The 17,913-nt window shown below is 45.9% G+C and overlaps 1 protein-coding gene and 1 pseudogene across 13 annotated transcripts in view; one reads left to right on the top strand and one right to left on the bottom strand.

Moving 5' to 3' along the window:
* Positions 1-17,913, top strand: part of LOC309362013 (putative G-protein coupled receptor 34) — a 302,268-nt gene that overhangs the window by 263,735 nt on the left and 20,620 nt on the right. The window lies entirely within an intron of this gene.
* Positions 3,943-6,165, bottom strand: LOC309361352 (RNA binding protein fox-1 homolog 2 pseudogene; annotated as a pseudogene). Its single transcript has one exon. The product of its transcript is annotated as an RNA binding protein fox-1 homolog 2 pseudogene (transcript).

The raw sequence follows: 17,913 nt of genomic DNA, 5'->3' as shown, positions 1-17,913 counted from the left end.
GTCCAGTTTCTGGTGCAAGAGAGACAAGTGATTATGGAATTGAAACTGGCTGAAGAAGAAAGAGCCAGGCATATCCGGCGGAGCTAGAGGAGGAGAAGAACAAGATCATGGGTGCTTTTGAGCAGATGCGCAACTTCCTGGAGGAGCTGCAGCGCTTTTGGCTGACCGAGCTGGAGGATCTGGAGAGGGAGATGAAGAAGAAAAAGGAAATAAATATCATCAAGCTCTCGGAGGATATCGCCGGTCTCAGTGTGAGACACATAGAAATGGAGAAGTGGTGCCAACTGGCCACTATTGAGTTCCTGAAGGGCATCGGGACTACGGTGACCGGTTTCAGGAGTTGAAAAGAAGGCGGACACTGCTGGGAATCTCTCCAGGCATGGAAGAGAGACTCATCGGTGGAGACTTCAATGCCCGAATGGGAACATATGATAACTGTCTATACACTCAGTACAAGCAGTTCCTGGACCATGATAGCCAGACAGATATAGGCATTACACGCCTCTCTAATGATTGCATATGCAAGTTTTTAGGGCTCTGCTTAGCCCTGGTCGCAAAACGGAGGGAACTGTTGATATTAAACGACATTTTTCCAAGGCAGGCAGAAGAGTTACAGATTATATTCTAATTTCAAGATTCGCGTATGGCTTTGTCATGAAGTTCCAAGTGGGCCATAAAACTGAGAGTGACCATCTACCTCTAACTTTGGTGTTTGAAGGCCTTTTGAAAAACCAATTGCCAACCCACAATATACTCCCACGGTGAATTTGGGTATACCGGCTCCCAAAAGAATTAAATGGTGCCCTGTGCTGAATCCTCCTCCTTCAATCAGTGGAGCTAAAGAATATACATTCCGCTATTGTTTTGACTAACTCCACAGCTGTGGTCCTAGAACTTTTTAAGATACTTATAGAAAAGCTGAAAACACAATATCATCTGCGATACAGAATACAGCTACAAAGGGGGCAGCAAGCTGGTTCAATGCAGCAAGCTGGTTCAATGCAGAGTGCAGACAAACAAGGAAGCATTTGAGAACTATTTATCACAAATATAGGAATACTGGGGCACTTCCTTTATTTACTGCATATATCTCCATAAGACGTAACTACAAACAACTATTAAAGAAAACAAAAACAAAAAGCCAAGCGAATCGCATGACAAAGCCTGGTCACGGCTTCGCACGAGAAAGACCCAACTTGCTTTTGGTGTACCTTCAAGTCTCAGTCAGTTTTATTGCACATAGCCAAAGGCTGCCGCAATGTACACAGAATTGTTTGACAATTAAAAGAAAATATACTGAATTGGTAAAAAAAGACTTAAAACATTTGTATTATTAAAACATTACGTACTCTAAACAAAGCTATAAAAGTACCCCAATGTACAAATAAAAACATTAAACAATAAAATTCATAAGCTAAAATCATCACATGGTCACTAATGTTAAAAACAATATCAATTAATACAGTGTGCAATTTATACTCAGAGTTTGGTGACAAAGATAGAGCATAGCCTGAGGTAGATACATGGGATCAAATAAATTCATCTCCTTTACAGTTAATGGCTACCTTGGCTATATAATTTGCTCTAATTTTCCTAGCAGCAGTTGCAAAAAGTGCTACCCGCCAGGTCACATACTTATCTGTGTCTGCGAGGAGATATAACATCATGTCAAGGGGGTTCTGGCCAGGGGACCCTGTCATTATAGGTACCAAAAATCTTTTTCTTGCATCATTATATAAGTGACAGTGCAAGTATAAATCATAAGGTCCTCTACTTCAGAACATCCCCTAATGCAAACACGTTCGTTTTTTGGTATGCCTCTGTGTCTCCCATCTCTATAAGCAGAGCTTATTGTATTTAGTTGTAGCTCTGTAAAAACTTTTCGAAGCTGTGCAAAAGTCAATTCATTAAAATAAGACATGTGTTCATTGACCTCTCTGTTTAAAATACAGTGGGGTGCATGTAGATGTGCACATAGAGTTTAGATCATTTTTAGTTGCCACTGCCCTTATGGTTCGTTTAAAAACATTTTTCTGTGAATATAAGGGGAGTTCTTTAATCTCAGTCACTGAGAGGTCATATTTGCCCATCAGTTGGGCAGCGTGATGTACCCAGTTTTTAAGGGGTAATCCATTTGAGAGCTCAATCAGGCATTTTTTTGGTAGCCTAATGTTGTCCAACTGTTGAACTCTAAACCAGTAACAGAGAATTCTTTTATCTATTTGGTTCTCTATGTTCAACATGCGAGTTTCCAACCTGACCATGGCAGATTGCACGTCTTTGGGTAAACCTAAAAGAACTCTTAAAAAATAATTCTGTGGGGGTTCCAGACCGGAGACCTTTGAGGTACCCCAAACCTCTGCACCATATAAAATCTGGGCCATTGTTTTTGCTTTATACACAGATAGGCTGGGTTGACCAGATTTCTACCTTTACAGGCAGCAAATTTCAGAATAGCTTTTGCTGATTTAAAGGCTTGCCATTTAATATTGGATAGCTGTGTATTCCAAGATGCCGTTTCTGAATAAATCAATCCCAGATATTTAAACGTATTTACTTGGTTTATGATGTGTTCATCCAGGTGCCAAACATGCTTTTTAGAACGCATCCCAAATACAATGAGCTGCATCTTATCGTAGTTTATAGATAAAGCATTCCTCGTGCAATATGAACTTAATTTTGCAAGCAGCCGTCTCAGGCCCACCTGGGTTCTAGATACAAGTACTAGGTCATCAGCATCGCTTCTCGGCCTTTTGGCTAAGATCAAGTGTAGCTTTTGGTGTACCATATCTGGCCTACTGGACCAGGAGTGTAACGGACTCATTTGTACTGTTGAACTCCAAGAGTGGATCTGATACTTTCAATCATTGTATTATGACAAGGAAGCTCAGTTTAACAAGCCAAACATTAACAAGCCAAGCATTCAACCAGAGGGTTCACACCTGCAACCACAGGCCACCTGTAACCACAGTGGAGGTAGAGAATTTGATCGCATAGCTAAAGAACAAGGCCCCTGGGCATAGATTATAGTTTACCACCAGCTCTTCTCTCGTGCAGTATGCTGAGAATTCTCCTATCAACCTTTTAAGGCCTATTTTTGTTCGGGATAGGAGGACCGCATCATCAGCATATGAAATATATTTCTGCTTGTCCCCAGACGCTGAAGCTACACAAGGATTACTTTAAGTATAGTTTTGCAACACAAAATATCGTTCCCACTGCCTCTGCTGCTTTTCTAGGTTCATTACCCAGGCCATATGCTTCTCTTCATGCATTTTTTTTGGTGGCATACTTGCAGCAAAGCTAAGTATCTTAGGGTGAAAAGAAGGATCTTGGAAACTGGGTGACTGATTAGCTCAGAGTGGCACTGGTGCAAGCTCCCCCCCCCCATAAAAAAACATTCTTCTATAACTTCAGGGTGTGCACGACATGGCCATCAGATTCCTTGTTATTGGAGATGTAACTCTCCACCATGGCTTCAAGTTCTGCAGTCGTTGTCCCACATCTGCTGCTCCTCCAGAAAAGAAAAGAGGGGAAGGACAGGAAGAGAGGAAGACCATAGCAAGTGAAAGAAACTAAGGACAGCCTTGGTAGTGGATGTTAATCACTAAAGGGGGGGGGGCTTATGTATAGAAGCAGCAAGATCATAAATGTATTTCAAGTCTTGTCCCCCTAAAACCATTAACAGACTAAGTCTTTGGGCAGTTTTGAGGAGTCTTGTCTTGAAAACTCTAAAATCTTGACACTTCTAGAACTGTCCTGAGCCCATGTTTGTCAGGTGATGATAAAAAGGGAACATTTTGCGTTTCCAAACAGCATGCAGGTTCTAGCTGCAGCCAATCAGCACTGCCCTTTGCAGGCAGAGGGGCCTATTCCTTGTGTATCGCAGGCCTCAGGCACCAGACCCAGGTAAAATAAAATGTCTGCATGTTCCTAATTTAGTTTCATGATACTGGTTCCTAATGGTGCTCCTTAGCACTATTCATTTCTTTTTATGATTGGTAGGATAAGCTACGCATATACACACATGGAAATGCATTATGTTTACCACAGTTTTTAAAAAAACAAAATCGAAAACCCCCCAAAAATGCACAATCTTTGGAACAAAAGAATTAAAGGCAGAAATTTAAAAGAAATATATATATTCAAAGAACATAGTGAGGTATAAAAAAGTATTTCTCATTTTTTTTCCTTTTGTTTTCCTCTTCTTGCTATAGAGTTCCTCTACTAGTAAATTTTGCAATAGCCAGGCCTCATGAACTGGGGGGGCTGTCCCACTTGCAGGGGGCTCATGTCACTTCAGTAAGGGGTGAATCGGCTGTAGCCACCTCGGTATAAACTTGCCACAGCGCCAACTCCATAGCTAGTGACAGGGGCAAGGGCGTGGTAAGGGTCTGCTGGGTACACCCTGCCATAACCATCGCTGTAAGTCGCTGCAGCAGCAGTGGCTGCCGTTGCGGTAGCAGGCTGTGCATATCTGTAGGCTGCCTATCCACCATAGAGGTCAACACCGTAAAATCCGTCCTGGTAAACCACACCTGGGTAAGCTGGGATGGCTGTTGGAGGTACTGCTCTCACTGCGCCATACAGTACACTGTCCGCCCTCGGCCCCTTAGATGAGTTCCCCTGAATGCGGCTGCTGTGGTGGCTGCAGTTGGGTAAGGGAAGTCTGGAACTGCATATAATTCAAGGCCATACACTGCTCCAACCACAGGGCTCAGCTTCCAACCGTTTGCATACAGTGTGACCATCTTATTAGTCATCACATGGGCGGTGGCATTATTAACCTCTATTTTACGGCCCTCTACCACGGTGCCGTGTAATTTCTCCCTGGCCCTGTCTGCATCAGCACTATTCTTGAAAGTTACGAACCCGAATCCCTTGGAGCCACATTCATTAAAGATTATCTCTACATCAAGGATTTTGCCAAATTGCCCAAACATCTGCCTGAGATCAGGATCCCGAAAGCGGAAGGGAATGTTGGAGACATGCAGCCGCTTTGGAGTAGATTTGCTCTCGGTACTCTCCTTGCTTTGTGTCTGTGACGGCTGGCAATCCGTCTGTCTGCATAAGAGATCCATTCTGTGTGGTGGCTGTGTTCGTGTTCTGTTCTCCGTGCACCTGTGTACTCCCGTAGATTGTCAGATTGTGCTCGCTGGTCTGGCCTGCATAGTCCTGAGTGTGGGGTACGCCATACTCTGTGGGGATCCCATTCTGTGGGGGAGGTGGAAATAGGATTGTTGTGAATGGCTGGACCATTGTGTCAGGAGTGGCTGTCGGCTCCTGGTTACCCTGAGTGACCATTTTCTTTTTCTCCATAAACCAAAACGGGGGGAGGGAGGTGTTGGAGAAAGGGGAAAGAAAGACCCTTCCGCCAGGTGGGGCTGTGGCAGAACCCTTTGCCTATTTGCTTTGCGCCCCATCTCCGAATGGCGACCCAGAGGGAGCGGGGCAGTTCCCCTTTATCCTGGTTTTCCTCCCTTCTCTCCTGTTTCTTCCTTTCTTTTCTCTTCCTCTCTGACTGTCTCTCCCCCGCCCGCCCTCTCCGCAGCTCCCTCATCAGCATATAAGAGCACTGAGATTGGTTTTGTGGCCAATTTAGGAGCATGGAACTCCGGAGATGTTAGGCTTTTCACCATGTCATTGATATATAGGTTAAATAAAGCTGGGGCTAAAATGCAGCCTTGCTTAACCCCCTTGGTGGCTGGTACAGGGCCTATGAGTTGGCCATTTGTGGAGGATCTTATGTACAACATAGTATCTTTATATAGGCCATTAGTCAAAAATAATAATCTTTTATCTATACTGGATGTATTCAATTTGGCCCAGAGTCTTACTCGTGAAATTGAATCAAAGGCAGCCTTCAAATCAATGAAGGCTGCATATAAGACCCCACAGGTTTTCTTGGCGTATTTGTCAATAAGATGTGCTAAGACAAAACAGTGATCTATGGTAGATCTGCCTTGCCTAAATCCAGCTTTCTCCTCCGCCAAGATAGCCTCAGCGTACATCCATCTGGTTAACTTGATATAGAGGTGTTTTGCATATAATTTGCTAGGTATGGGTGAAAGACTAATAGGTCTGTAACTTACCAGGTGTGCTGGTCCCAGGGTGCGGTTACTGCAGGGCGAGGTCCAGGACCTGGGTCGAGGGTCGGCAGACAGTCCTCCACAGGCAAAGCGGAGTCCAAAGCGAGGAGCCAGGCAAGGACAGGAACTCTGGAGGAATAGGACTGGGTGCTGGCCGAAACAGCTCTTCAACGATGTTGCTCCCACAACCTGGGACCGGGCTGACTGGCCTTTATATTCTCTGAGGCCAGGGGCGGTCCTGGCCCCCAGGAGACCCGCCTCTCCTGGCCTTAAGGTGAGCACTCCTCCTGGGAGAAACCAGTTCCCTCCGCCTCTCTGCCCTGAGCCTCTGTAGCTCAGGAGAGGCTGGAGGGTAAATGGACCCAGGGGGAGACTCACCTTCCCTTGACAGGGCTGGGAGAGGCACACCTGTAGGCACTGTGTCCTCAACCACCTCCAGAGCCAGAGTGGATTCACCTGGTGCCTGCTCCTGAGGATCCGGCACAGGTGCGGGCAGTTCAGAATCAAGACCCTGCCCCAGTTCAGCTGGCCCTGGAGGTGGGGACTCCTGTGCAGGCTGGGATTCCTCTGGTTCAGCCTCTGAATCGGATTCCCAGGCCATCACACCCTTTTTATAAATTGAGATGATTATCGCCTCGACCCACCCTTCGGGAAATTGACCTCTTGAATCAATGTGGTAGAGCATTGGCCTGGTCTTCAGAAAGCTCCAGGAGGCTTCTACAGGTAGTGCTGGAAGAGATTCCTGTCTGAAACCCTGGAGATACGCAGAAAGGTGAGTGCAAACAATCTGAGCAAGATGGTCCATGAGTAGGAAGCTTCACTGTTGATGAAGGAGTGGAGACCAGAGGTCCACTTTGGAGAGCCAGGCTGGAGCCATTTTATAAGCTGAAAGCCATCTTAGAGAGCAAACTAAAAGCTAAAAAAGACATTTCTCTCTCTCCCCTGCTTGCCCCTGCTTGCAAAACAATATTTTTGCAACACCGCGAGTTTGCAAGAGGATGCGGTCAGGGGATTTTGGAGCTGTTCTGAGAAACTGTTCGTTTGCCCAGGATGTCTAGCCCACCACAAGGTTCTAAGCCGAGCAACCTGTTAAAACCACAAAAGAGGAGGGGGTCGAGGAGTATTTACTGGAAATTAGAAAAGAGGTCAGAAAGATTTTAAATTCGCAGCGCCACCTAGTGTATAATGCAACTTGGAACCGAAAGGCCATCATCAATTCTTTAATTGGTTGAGATGGGAATGATTAAGGGGTGGGTCAGGGGGGTTGAACCATTGTTTTGCCTGAGGGGATAAAAACTGTTTGCCCCTGGTGTTCGTGGGCATTCTCTCATTTCTTTCTGAATGCACCCCTTTTTGCTTTTTGTCTGACAAAAACCAAATTGAATAAAATATTTTTCTTAAAGAAATATTGCTGCCTGGATTTTTCCATTCTGGTCTGTATTCTGAAGTCTCTAACATTTCTGGTGCCTGCGTGACTCGGATAGGGACCTTAAGTCCTCAAAAGACCAGAAAGCAGCTCCCTTGTCCTTTTCTAGGCAGGACACAGGGGAAGAGCCAATAGGCCGCTTACTCCTGGCGCCACCGAGGCTTTTCTTCGGAGGAGAGCGAAGCCAATTTGACCCTTCTGCTGGATCCTGGAAGAGAAGGCAACGGATTGAAGGACCGAGGTTGACATGACAGGGCAGAGTCCAGCCGGCTGGGGTGAGTACATGGCAAAGGGCCCTGGGGACAGAGGAAGCCAGAGACCCCCTTGTAATTAAAAAGGGGAAGGGAGATCCTGATCACATCTCCAGCATGTGGTGGCAGTAAGGGAAGGGTTGAACCCTGACAACCACCCACGCTTAAGGTATTGGGAAGAAGGAAATGGGGCAGAGGGAATTGGTGTTTGTGTTTTCTATGTTGTATGTTCAGATACTCCAGTAAATGAATTTGTTGAATGAGTGACCAGGGTTTAGGACCCCTTTGGCCAAGCGAGTGCAGGGTTGTGCAGTTCCTAGTAGGGCGACCTCACCTAGGTCACAACCTGAAGTGTATGAAGAGTGGAAGGAATTTTGAAACCCGGTTAGGAGCGGAGTATCTGAAAAATGGGGTCTGGAGCAAGCCAATGTAATCCTCTTGAATGCTTTTGATGAGGACTTTATGGGCCACACCCTTGAGTGGATGTTAGAATTGGCCCAAAGTACTTACAATCAGAGAGAGGAGGCCTCAAAGGAACAACCACCCCCAAGGTTTTCTGATGCCTGTTCCTCAGTCATCAGGCATCAAATCTTTCAGAAACATAGGGGCCCTAGCTGGGACAGGGCAACAAGGAGTATCTTTTGAGGCTGAGTATCTAATGAGAGAAGAGTTTCAGACTCACATACAGGTCTGGGAGCGATGGAGGGGATTGCTCCAGAGATCCCTTAGGTTATTCAAGTTGGTATATTGCACTAGGATGCATACAAACCTTTCAGATCAATAAAGGCAAGAGTTCAGCCAGGCAAAGCTGGAGGGTTCTCTGCTGAGCTGTGGCTTTGGTAGCAAGGCAAGCCTCCTAGTTTTTCCATAGCCCAGTAGTGAACTGGGAAGCACATGAGCCTTGCAGACCTCCAACAGTTTTGATCCCTATAGTAACTACAGCTTGACCAGGGAGGACAAGCTAAATCCCAGAACTTAGCTAGGGAAGAGCTGGGTACCTATGTGACCAGCGGCAGTTTGGAACACATCAGGGAAACCACCAGCAGTGCCCTAGCTTCTCTGATGACCAGTGAGAGGTGGTCTATGGCTAGGAAATATGAAATGGTTTTAGACCTATATATTTTTTTTAATAAATATTTATTAAGATTTTTACAGAAAAAAAAAATTCCAATAATAATAAACAGTATTGCTTTGTTTTAACAAAATTTCATATCATCCTTGAGCTTCCTCACGCCTCCCGCTCCCATTTGCATCATTAATAAATTTTTGTCAAGCAAATTATCATCTTATTTCCAAATTTTGTGACCGCTTATTTAATTACAATAAAGTAGTTCTCCTGCAAATTTGTTTCTCTTAATCTCTCTTATCATCAATTCCTGATCTATTTTAGTGATGGCCAATTATTTATAACCAAGCATCCTTCTTAACATTCCATTAAATCACAATATTTTTGTAAGTAAGTCTTAAATTTCTTCCAATCTTCTTCCATCCTTTCTTCTCCCAGGTCTCGGATTCTGCCAGTCATCTCCGCCAGTTGCATATAGTCCATCAGTTGCATCTGCCATTCTTCCAGTGTGGGTAGATCTTGAGTTTTCCAATTCTTAGCAAGTAATATCCTTGCTGCTGTTGTCGCATACATGAAAAATGTTCTATCTTTCTTTAGCACCTTCTGGTCGACAATGCCCAGGAGGAAGGCCTCTGGTTTCTTGGTGAAGGTATACTTAAATACCTTTTTCAACTCATTATATATCATTTCCCAGAAGGCCTTCACCTTAGGGCAAGTCCACCAGAGGTGGTAGAATGTTCCTTCATTTTCCTTACATTTCCAGCATTTGTTATCTGACGAATGGTATATTTTGGCAAGTTTAACTGGGGTCATGTACCATCTGTATATCATTTTCATTACATTTTCTTTCAAAGCATTACATGCAGTAAAATTCAGCCCAGTGGTCCACAACCTTTCCCAGTCCTCAAACATAATATTATGCCCCATGTCCTGTGCCCATTTTATCATAGCCGACTTAACCATTTCGTCTTGTGTATTCCATTTCAACAGCAAGTTATACATTCTTGAAAGTACCTTAGTCTTAGGTTCTAGCAGTTCTGTTTCCAACTTCGATTTCTCCACCTGGAATCCTAACTTTTTGTCACTTTTAAAAATTTCCTTAATCTGAGCGTAGTGTAACCAGTCTCGCACTTTATCCTTCATTTTCTCCATACTCTGCAATTTCCAATTATCTCCGTCTTTTTCTAACAGTTCCCAATATTTTGGCCAGTAGGCTTCCATATTGGTTCCTTTTCGGGCCTTAGCTTCCAAAGGTGAAAGCCACCTTGGTGTTTTATTTTCCAGTAAGTCTTTATATTTTGTCCAGACATTAAACACTGCTTTTCTGACAATATGGTTCTTAAAGGCCTTATTAATCTTAACTTTATCGTACCACAAATATGCATGCCAACCAAAAGCATTGTTATAACCTTCCAGATCTAGCACATCAGTGTCCTCAAGAAGTAGCCAATCTTTTAGCCAGCAGAAAGCTGCGGCTTCATAGTACAACCTTAAGTCTGGCAGGGCAAAGCCCCCAAAATGGTTTTAGACCTATAGCAGTTATAGCTGAGACAGGGAGGGCAATTTAATTGGTGTCCTTAACCAGGCGCCAGCTGGATGGCTCGGTGCTCAGGTGTGTCTCAGAGAACACTGCACCAGACCCCTGGTTTGAGACTCAGGCAGAGAAACCTCAAGAGAAGACCTGCATCTTTGTGGCCACCACAGTTGACAAGTTAGTTGCCACAGAAAAAGGATGAGGGAACAGATGAAAAAACAAGCCGGACACCTGAAACTGACCACAGGGTGTGACCAGCCAAGGTCAGGTGTCTGCTGGGAGAACTACTAGAAGTTTAAAAAAAACACAAAAAGAAACTGCATAAAACTAAAAGAGAAGGAAGAGCTTTCTCCATTTAACTTGGAACATGGGTGAAGTTCTAGAGGTTCACGTAATAATAGAGACCCCCCCCCCCCGACTGAAGAAATATAAGACTGATCAATGCAAATTAAAGGAGGACAGGCAGGAAAATGTCTGTTCCAAGTGCCGTGGTGGCCCCTCGGGAGGACAGGGACAGCCCCATATCCCCAAGGCTCCACCACTGCCTCAGTATGTGGCCCCGGGAGCCGAAGCAGGAAAGGGGGGGCTGCCAGACACCCCAGAAGTAGACGAGGCAGAGCCCAGTGACCAGATCCTGGACAAAATATACCCCAAAGTTAAAGAATTGAGAGAAGAGATGGGCAAATACAGAAGTTCGACCCCTATGTATCGAGAAACTGCAAAAGCTTATCGCAATGTTTGAGCCAAAGCATTGGGGAAGTACATGAGGCAGGAGAAGCAGAAGTCCTGACCCCCCTTCATGTAATTTGGGACAATCCGCTCCCTGCACCTCCGTTCACCCTCTATTTGTCCCCTTCACCACCATTGATTTGATGAATTGGAAGACCCACACCCCTGCGTTTGCTGAGAAGCCCCAGGCAATTGTGGACTTGCTGTCCTCTATATTTGCAGCGCATGAGGCTACCTGGGCAGATTGTCAGCAATTGCTGAGGAATCTCTTTACCTCAGAGGAAAGGAGGAGAATTAATACACAGGCTTTAGAATTTCTTGGAACGCCTGATGGAGGCATACAGAATTTGGACCCCCTTTGACTCTGAACTCCCTGCACATGAGTTAATGGTAAATGCCTCCTTCATAGGACAATGTGCAAAGGACATTAGAACCAAAATCCAAAAACAGCCTGGGTTCCAGGGCATGTCCAGATCTCAGATCATGGCCATCGCCCAGAAGGTGTTTGAACAAAGAGGAGAGGCTGAGAAGAGGGAGAAAAAGCAGTGGAGGAAAGAAAAGGCAGCAGTGTTAGGCACAGCAATGGCTCACAGGCCAGGGACCCGAGGGGTCCGCCGTAGCCATTCAGAGACCCGCGGCCAAGGGGGAGGAAGATGCCTGCTCAGTGATAGCAAGGCCATGAGAGTTACCCCTGTGAAAGGCTGCATGGAGCCAATTGGGAAGCCTGGTCAAAACGCATGTATTACTGGCTGGCAAAAAAGCAGCTATGGGAAAGTACACAGGCTGAAACAGGCTTTGCCCAGCCCATTAAGAAGTTTACAGGCGCAGTGGAGGCTTGTGAAGGAGACGTGGCTGATGCTCTAGGGAAGCCCTGGGTTGCGTGGCAGGGACTGAAGACGGCATGTCAGGCTGCAGTGGAAGCCAGACCAGAGGGACCTGGAAGCCCAGAAGGGACTGTGGGACGCCCAGGAAGCCCAGAGGGGCCTAGAGGATGCCCAGAAAAGAGTACCAAGCCCAGAGGGGGCTGAGTACCAAGTCCAGAGGGGGCTGAGGCTGCTTTGGGAAGTTGTTTCTACGGTTCAATGCATCTGTGTGATGGACTGGGTGTTGGAGAAAGGCTGAAAAGGCAGTTGCAAGCTGTTCCTCAGGCAATGGAGCACCCAAAAGTGGGGGGTGCAGGCCAGGCAAGCCATTCCAAGAGTTCTGAGGAGGCCAAAGTCTCCAAGAGTTATTTGTCCTCTGAGGTGAAGTCCAACAGCGAAAGGCATTGCCATGCAATTGGCAGCTGGATGCAAGGCTAACATCTATATTGATTCTAAATATGCCTTCTTAACCCTGCATGCGTATGGCGCCCTATGGAAAGAGCGGGGCTTGAGTGGAGCCCACGGGAAAGCTCTGAAATACGTTCCAGAAGTTGAGATGTTACTAGAAGCTGTATGGGCCCCCAAAGAGATTGCTGTAATGCACTGCAAAGGCCATGATAGAGATTGGGACATGGTCACTAGACGGAAAGCAGATAATGCAGCTTGTGAGGCAGCTCTGAAACCTCCACCAGTGGTCACCACCGCCCTCAACCCAGCTACCCTGTTGCCGGTAGGAGAAGGTGAGGAGCAGACGCACGATTGCATTGAGGTTATGGACACAAGACTGGACCAGGAGAAGTGGCCAGAGGAAATCGATTGGCAGACAGAGTGGCCAAGGAAGCAGCCCGGGAACCGGCCCCCGCCTCAGTTATTGGAGCAGTGGTCCCAGAAGGGATCTTAAGCACTGCTGACAAACCAGATACTATGTGTCCACCCACATGAGGCCAGATGCCACAACCAAGCAGCTGGAGAAGTATGTCTATATAGCCAACCTTTATCAACTGGCAGCCCAGATTTCCAGGAAATGCCTGCTATGCCAAAAGAATAATCCCAGAACTCACTCCGGACGATGTGGAACCACGTTACACCCTTGATGAACAGCAGTGGACCAGCCAAGAAGGAGCAACGCTCCAGGAAGGACCAGACAGCCGTGTTTTTGTGCCCCAACATCTGGCCAGCGTGATTGTGAAGAATTACTACGAGTCCACCCATTTGGAAGGCCCAGCTGCTAAAGCACACCTTGGGAGAATATTCTATCTCAACTAACTGCTGCTATAACTAACTGCTGCTATATCCCAAAACTGTGCCCTGTGCGCCAACCAAGAGACTGAGACTATCACCCTTTGAACTTCTATATGGCAGGCCAACCCCTTTCGTCCGAGACATCCCCGCCAGTTTGGGGCAGATGGGAGATCACATCACCCAAGAACAAGTGCAATCCCTGTGTTTGTTGTGTGTGTTTGCTTCCTTTCCAGGTATTCCCTCGAGCGTACACCGTGCAGTCCCGCGGCAGTCTCGCTGAACCGGTTCACCAGTTCCTCTGGGTGACAGTGTCTGGCGACCCCCTCATCCCCAACTGCAGTGAAAGTAGCCGAGGTGATCCCCTGGGTACATCACACGTGTCTGGACTTGCAAGAGAAATCCTGCTGACCCTCTGAAGCTGATCATCACCTTGTGTCTGACGCTACCAGGGGAAAGCGTTGGACCACGGGCAACGAGATCCTGCGACTAATCATCACAAGGACAGTCACAAAGACTTTCTCTTTTCTCTCTTATTTTCTTTATTGACTTGCTCTATGTCTTATTGCCCTGACCCTACCGAGCCATACCGACCCTATTGGCCTGCTGACCTCTGCTATGACTGGTTTGTCTTGCCGGTGGTAAGAGACGGCATACTCGTTGGCTCTTGGGAACGAGGGTTCAATAGGGCGGCCGCAGTACAGCATCCCACTCTCCCACTGTGGCTCTTTATTCACTGCATTGCCCAGCGCACTTGGATGTGGCTCCTCCGGGAAGCTGCAGGATCGGTCGAAATCTATCGAGTTCTAGACCGCTCTTGTGGTTGTGGGAGAATAGCCTGCTGGTTGCAGGGTAGAGCACTGTACCAACCCCATTTAATAAACCAGGCCCAAATCTTACTCCAGGTGTTGCATGGGAGGGTGTCTGAATCAGGTGCACATTAAAATTACTGAACAGGTGCCTGTAAGTTCTGCAGCCCCACCTGTGGTTGTCGTGGTGGCTCAAGCCTCCCAAAATCCCAGGATTTCAGCCTCCATACGCCCTGGTCAGAGGCCACGAGGGTGCGCCACCCAGTGGGACTGGCAGACAGACAGACAGGGCACCTTGTTCCGGAAGAATTGGATGGGAGGAGTGCCCGAGGGCAGCGTCCCCAACGTAGAAACTTGCTCTCCAGCAAATTTAGAGGCACCACTAGGACTTTTGGTATTGGGACCAGAACCCCTTGATATAGTCACCCCGTGTGTCAGGCCGTTGCAGGGGTGGATATATTCTTGTGGGTGCATGGTAATATATGAAGAGGGGGAAGCCCCTTTTGGGTATAGTACTCTCCCAGGAAACCACAGGGGTCTCCACCCACCGGGAATAGTTGGGAAGTTGATCCAAGTGGTAGGAGCTTCCGAAATAAGGTGGAAAATAACCCCAGAGGCCCCAGCGTTTATAGAATACGAATATCAGTGGGCCCTTCAGCAGTAAAAGAATATAAGGAATGGCCCCCGAGTATTGGTGGGAGGAACTATGGAATTATTGGGGTTGGTGGGTAGGCGTGGTATGTACTGCCCTACTTCTTTGGATGCTCCTGTATTTTTGCCGGCATTGGCCAAAGCGGGAAAGAGTTCCCTGGTCTCCCCTGCTAACTTTTCCCGTCTAATGACTGAATGGGGCGTCCATAACCCCTACAATAAGCGGTTACAAATGGCTGAGATGATAGCCCATTCTGCCAATAAGTCAGAATGTCTGGTATGCACCATGGCCCCAACAGATGCCACGAGTGGACTACCACTCCTCCCACTGCCACTTAACCGTTCCGCCATTCACAAAGGAGCATTGGTCAATGCAGCTACATGTACGCATGTCCTGGCTCTCTATGATGTGGTACCTATAGATCCATCAAAATGAAAATGCAGAACCATAATTGGTCGGCATTTTCATGATGGAAAGGGGGGAATGAAGGAGTGGAGACCAGAGGTCCACTTTGGAGAGCCAGGCTGGAGCCATTTTATAAGCTGAAAGCCATCTTAGAGAGCAAACTAAAAGCTAAAAAAGACATTTCTCTCTCTCCCCTGCTTGCCCCTGCTTGCAAAACAATATTTTTGCAACACCGCGAGTTTGCAAGAGGATGCGGTCAGGGGATTTTGGAGCTGTTCTGAGAAACTGTTCGTTTGCCCAGGATGTCTAGCCCACCACAAGGTTCTAAGCCGAGCAACCTGTTAAAACCACAAAAGAGGAGGGGGTCGAGGAGTATTTACTGGAAATTAGAAAAGAGGTCAGAAAGATTTTAAATTCGCAGCGCCACCTAGTGTATAATGCAACTTGGAACCGAAAGGCCATCATCAATTCTTTAATTGGTTGAGATGGGAATGATTAAGGGGTGGGTCAGGGGGGTTGAACCATTGTTTTGCCTGAGGGGATAAAAACTGTTTGCCCCTGGTGTTCGTGGGCATTCTCTCATTTCTTTCTGAATGCACCCCTTTTTGCTTTTTGTCTGACAAAAACCAAATTGAATAAAATATTTTTCTTAAAGAAATATTGCTGCCTGGATTTTTCCATTCTGGTCTGTATTCTGAAGTCTCTAACATTGAGCCCTAGACTTGGCCACTCTCTGCCCCCATCAAGCCCCAGGGTCCTCTAGGTGTGCCTTTCCTGTCCCCTGCTTTCCTGCCAGCAGTGCACAGTCCCCGTTTCTTTTTCTTCCATCCTATTTTGGTCTGGCTTTTTGGAACTGCTAAATGGTCTAAATCCAAAGACTAATTAATTGAGGACTGAAGTACTTCAATTGCAGCACAGTGTTCGTTTCACCAGATCCTCCTTACCATTAACTGACAAAGTTCCTGTTCCTTGTTGAGATAGCAATGGCAGATGTAGCTGATTCACCTGACAAGATATCCAGAGGTTGGTGGTTGATTCATTTCAAATCTAACCCAAGGAGGTGACTGGCTTCTTCTCTATTACTGCCTGCAAGGCACTGAGGTGCAACAGCAACACTGGACTGCTGATGGTGATGACCCAATTGCCAGCAAACACACCATGAAAAAGAGTCAAGACAACCAAATGTGACTAATATAACAACTTGAGGATCTGCAAAACTAATTAACTAGTCATATTCAACAAATGCAACTGAGCAAGCATAAATATACTGCCATCACCTCTCCCCATTGGGTGAAATAATCCGCAGACCATAATGTCATCCCCTAAGGAAATATCACCTCTCCTCTTCTTCCAGGGGAGGAGGAGTATGGCAAATTCATCCCCTCCAAAAAGTGGCGGGAATGGCATTCTTCATGTGTGGAGAAACTGAGGTGTGGAGCATGTTCTTTCATTTCCCCAGAGTGAAAGCTGTTCCTGGGAGCAAATATGCCTTCTTGAGAAGCAAGACTTGCTCAAAAGATGCCCCTGGAAGCACCAAGCCCACCTCTGGCAGCTCCAGCAAAAGGGAGTGCAACAAAGCAGAGCACCACAGCCTCAAAAAAACCACATGGTTGTTCAGTGGGGGATGTGCTTTGCTGACTCCAGATGCTGAAGAGATGATTCCTGTTACTGATGTGCTCCAGTTTTTTAAAAAAACCAACCAACACACAATCTTCCACATGCTGTGAACAGGACTTGAATGCCGCTTCTGGTTTTTGTTTTTTTTATAGAATATTTTTTTTAAAATGATATTTATTTAAGTTTCAATTTATACACATAAACACACACAAACATACGAACATACACAAACAAAAAACAAGTATAATTTCAATCCTTTTTTTTCTTAAACCTTATTTCCCCGACCACCTCACACCTCCCCCTTCTGTATTATAATTTCATTATTCTCCGCTCAACAAGTTCTTAACTTATTTCTCAACCTTAACTTAATAGTTTGATTAGATCATGCTATTATTTTCCTTTTCTTCTTTCTTTCGTTCCTCAACTTATTTTTAAAACCTTATATCTGTTTAATTTAAAAAAACACCCAATTTTGACTTAATCTTAAACCTTTTTCCTAAAGTCGACCCAAATTTCCCTTCCACGATTTTCCCACATTCCATAAAAATTGCAAAAAATATACATATAAAAAAGAACTTAACAAATTATATTTTAACACCCTTTGGATTTCCAAATCCCACCCACCCTTTCCAGGTTTTGATCCCCAAATCAATGTCCATCAGTCCATCTATTCTCAACCTGGATCCCAAACTTCTGAGGCTTTTAAACCTCTCTCAGTTTCTCTCTGCTGGTTTTTTTGACAATCCTTTATTTTCAACACCCACTCTCGAAGAAGCTCTGTCCCAATAATGTCCATTTTTCTTCCAGGCAGGCCTCTGTATTTAAGAATGGAGCTCAGATTATGTTTCTTAAATCTTTTGGATCTATATGTCCCGAAAGCTCCAGCCTGCATCTTGATCAAATTTATGCTACCAGGCCTCTGGTCTAGCTTGGTCTTCCGCAACATTGTGGCTTCATCTTCATTTTCCAGAAAGTCCTCATATGACTCTTGGAATTTATCAAATTTCATTTCCCCAGCTGCAGCAACTTCTGTTCCAACTTCAAGGGCTTTTGGTTCAATAACAATGACTTGTGTCGAATCTCCTCCTGTTCCCATAAGATTTTTTACTGTTTTATTCAATGTTGTTACCCTTGTAGTCAAAATATCACTCTGGTCCTGGAGCTTTCCCAGGAGATAGAAAGTCCTATTCAGCTCAGTGAGTATTTTTCCACTTGCAGCCATTTCTTGCAATA

The sequence above is a fragment of the Podarcis melisellensis genome (genome assembly GCF_964234715.1).
Source record: "Podarcis melisellensis genome assembly, chromosome: Z".
NCBI lineage: Eukaryota > Metazoa > Chordata > Lepidosauria > Squamata > Lacertidae > Podarcis > Podarcis melisellensis.
This window is presented reverse-complemented; position numbering and strand designations above follow the sequence as displayed.